A 3,801-nucleotide genomic window follows, 5' to 3' on the forward strand; every position below is an offset into this window, starting at 1 on the left:
GATGGTCCCTGTGGGAAGCTGGTACTATAGACAGGGGAGGGTAGGAGAACTGATGACCTGGGACCTGGCAGGCACTGGGGAAGGGCTCTGGATTTCCAAATTGTGAAACTGGGGGTGGCTGGTTGGAAGGAAGTGGGACAGCCCCTTTTACTAGGAACTTGGGGGACAGAAAAGCACCAGTTAATATAAAAAAGAACCCAGGTTTCCAGAATGTACTGAGAGGGAAAAAGAAAATCTCTGAGTTTGGATGAAATGGCTGAGCAGCCAGTTTATTTTGAGTTACTGGTGGTTCTGGCTGATCAGGGCTGATGGAGTCTGGGGAGGAGCTCAGGTGGGCCTGAGGGTGACCCTGGGAGCACGGGCTCTCTGGCAGTACACAGCAGAATTGCCAGGAGAGCCAGGCCTGTTGTGGCCACAACAAGCAGTGCCACATCCCACCAGACCCCTGGGTAGTCCCAGGATGTCTGTAGCTGCCAGCCACAGTTGCCTAGCTCATAGCCTGTGAGATGGCCCAGTGGGTGGATGGTGGCAAGGCTGGGGCTGGCACAGTGGACATCCAGCAGGGCCTCAGGTGTGTGGTCCTCCAGCCAGAGGTGCAGGTAAGTGAGACTGCAGTCACAGTGCCAGGGGTTCTGTGTCACATCAAGCGTCTGCAGCTGGACCAGGTGATCGAGGGTGCCGGGAGGCATGGAACGAAGGCTGTTATTGGCCAGCAGGAGGTGGCGGGTGTGGGCTGGCAGGGCAGGCAGGGATGTGAGCCCTCGGCCCCTGCAGTCCACCCACAGCCCCATGGTTTCCAGGGCCTGGCAGGTGCAAGGTTCAGGGCAGTCCTTGGTGGCCTCTGCTGTAGCCCAGAGCAGGAGCAGGGTCCCCCAGGCAGGCATTGTGCAGGCTGGCTGTGGGGAGAGTGAGTGTGGGGTGAGGGAGGGACTAGTAGCCTGCACCCCATCCCAAGAACCAGTGGGTACCATGGGAACAATGGTTTCTGACCTTGATCAGGGGACAATTACCTTCTAGGGCCTCAGGTTTCCTTTTTAAAAAAATATACCTTTATTGATTTCAGAGAGGTAAGGAGAGGAATAGTCATTGATCTGCTGCCTCCTGCAACACCCCCGACTGGGGATCGAGCCCGCAACCTGGGCATGTGTCCTGACCGGGAATCAAACCCGATTGCCTGGATCCTAGGTCAATGCTCAACCGCTGAGCCACACCTTGGCAGGACTCAGCTTTCTTGTCTATGAAATTGCAGCGGTGAAGACTGAAGGAAGTGAACTGTGCCCAACTTGGGCCTGGCAGACCCTCGCTGAACACTCAGGAGGCAAGACAGTGAGGGTGGCTGAGGTGGGGAGGAAGCAGGGGACCTTCAGAAGAGGATATGGCTTCAGAAGGTGGGGACAGCAGGTCTCTGCTCCATGGTTTACAGTCCTGGCACTTGGCCTCAGAGCCAGGAAAGGCTGCTCCCAGTCTCCCTGCCTAAGGCTGGGGTTAGGCTGATGGCGTGGCTTTCACAGACCACCTCTCATCCCACCAATTTCAAACACTTGCTATGGCAAAGTCAACTCTTATTTGATGCTTGATATAGAAAACAACACAAGCAGCTGGGGGCAAGAAAGGGAACCCAAAGGGGGCCCCCTCTGGAAAGCCACTCATCCAGGTTTTGGGAAATTAAGGCTCAGAGACAGAGTGTTTTGTGCGGGGTTACCCAGTAGTCTGTGTCAGAAAACAGACTCAAACTCAGGTCTCATGAGCCGCAGTTTTCTGCCTGATTCCCTGCCTTCCCTCCACAACTGTTTTCCCCCTTTCTAAGACAAGCTCTTCCCAAGTCCCCACCCCTCCACACCCCAGGGCCTGGCTCATAGCAGGCTCCCAAAGACTATTTGTTGAATAAACCAATGAATTTTGATTGAGCCTAGGAGCAGGTGTCTCTGAGTGAATGGCCCCACCCAACCCCATCTTCTGGAAGGGAGAGCAAAAGGAGGCATAGAGGTGAGACTTGACAGCCCACCTCCCCACCGCCTGGGAGGAGCCCTGGTGTAGGAGGCAGTACTGGTAATAAGGAGGGCTACTTACCTTCCAGGCCTGCAGAGCAGTTCCCTTTCTGTGACCTGAACTGTCCTGGTTGAGGCTGGAGTGGCAGTCCTATGTAAAGCGGCTGAAGGTAGCCACAGCTTGAGAGGGAGGAAGGAAGTGATCAAAATAGCCTGGCTTATCCCCTGCATGCAGCCCTGGAGGGCCTGTCTCCTGAGGTAGGGAGCCCTGGGTCCTAGTGCCTTGGGCACAGAAGCCTAGGTCAACTTGAGTTTACCGAAGGGGTCCCATAGTGCGTGCCCCTTTCACCACTTTTAATCAAAATAGTCCCAGCCCCAGCCATCAAACAAGAAGAAAACAAAAAGGCATTCAAATTGGAAACAAAGAAGTAAAATGGTCATTATTTGCAGATGACATGATAGTGTACATAGAAAATCATAAGGACTCCACCAAACAACTACTAGATTTAATAAATGAATTTGGCAATGTGGCAAGATACAAGTTAACATTCCAAAATCTATTGTGTTTTTATGCACCAATATTGAACTCTCATAAAGAGAAACATAAAAAAGAATCCCATTTACTATTGCAACAAAAAAATGAAGATACTTAGGAATGAGTTTAAGCAAGGAGGTAAAAGACTTGTACGCAGAAAACTACAGGATGTTTAAAACAGAGCTACAAGAAGATATAAACAAGTGGAAGAATATACCGTGTTCATGGATTGGTAGAATTAACATCATTAAAATGTCTATCCTACCAAAAGCAATGTATAGGTTCAATGCAAATATACCCATGGCACATTTCACAGATCTAGAACAAACACTCCAAAAATTTATATGGAACCAAAAAAGACCCCAAAGGGGACCTTCCTTCTCTTTCCCATCTTGCAAGCTGGTGGGTGCCAAGAAAGCCGAGGAGCCATCCGGATACTAAGGAGAAAGCTGGCGCTAAGGAGGGAACCCTGAGGCCAAGGAGGCTGGGCGGCGGCCAGGTTGAGAGGGGCGACCGCAGGCCGGGCGCCCGAGGGGAAGCCCCGCTGCCCGCAGCCCGGCCTGGCCCAGGACGCGGCAGGTGGCCCGCGGCTGTGACTCCCGAGAGCCCTGCACCAGGGGCGGCGCTCAGCTGCTAAACCCCGGACTGAAAAGAAGAAGGAGACCGTCCCCGCTACTGTCACAGAACCAGTCGGTGGTGACAAGAATGGCGGTACCGAGTGGCAAACTGCGCCACATGCCTCGGTGTTTCCTCCTGAGACGCGCCTCGGAAGCTGCTGAGCCAGAGCAGGTCACCCTCCGCCCAGCACGTGAGGACATCGCGGGCCAGCGCCACCCGGGGCGCTCTGTCACCCTCAGGGCGCCACAGAGGCCAGAGGGAGGTTTCCCTGAAGCAGCTGAGCAGTGGTTTGCTGCTTGGGCCTGGACCCCTGTCCCTTAATCGAGTCCCTCTGCGGAGAACACACCAGAAATTTGCCATCACCATCCCCGCCAAAAGTGACAGCCGTGGCGTGAGGATCCCCCAGCATCTCCCCGAGGCTTCCTTCCAGCAGAAGCGGCTCCGCAGGCCCAGCCCCAGGAGGGTGGCACCTTCCGCACAGACAGAGAGAGACAGGAGCTGGCAGAGCAGGGCGAGGCCGAGACAGAGCCGGACTCGCAGGTTCTGCCTGAAAACAAAGCTGCCCTCAGCCCCAGGGCTGCCTCTGCTCGGCCTGCTCTGGCCAGAGGGCTTGACCCTCGCAAACTGGTGTTCTCAGTTTCTTACGAAGAACCTGATTAA

The 3,801-nt window shown here is 54.4% G+C and overlaps 2 pseudogenes; one reads left to right on the forward strand and one right to left on the reverse strand.

Annotated features, from left to right (window-relative positions):
• Nucleotides 1-271: 271 nt before the first annotated feature.
• On the reverse strand, nucleotides 272-899 carry LOC148092809 (platelet glycoprotein IX pseudogene; annotated as a pseudogene).
• A 476-nt stretch (nucleotides 900-1,375) lies between these two features.
• Nucleotides 1,376-3,801, forward strand: LOC148092810 (large ribosomal subunit protein eL6 pseudogene; annotated as a pseudogene).

Source organism: Miniopterus natalensis, chromosome 7 (assembly GCF_054644295.1).
Source record: "Miniopterus natalensis isolate mMinNat1 chromosome 7, mMinNat1.hap1, whole genome shotgun sequence".
NCBI lineage: Eukaryota > Metazoa > Chordata > Mammalia > Chiroptera > Miniopteridae > Miniopterus > Miniopterus natalensis.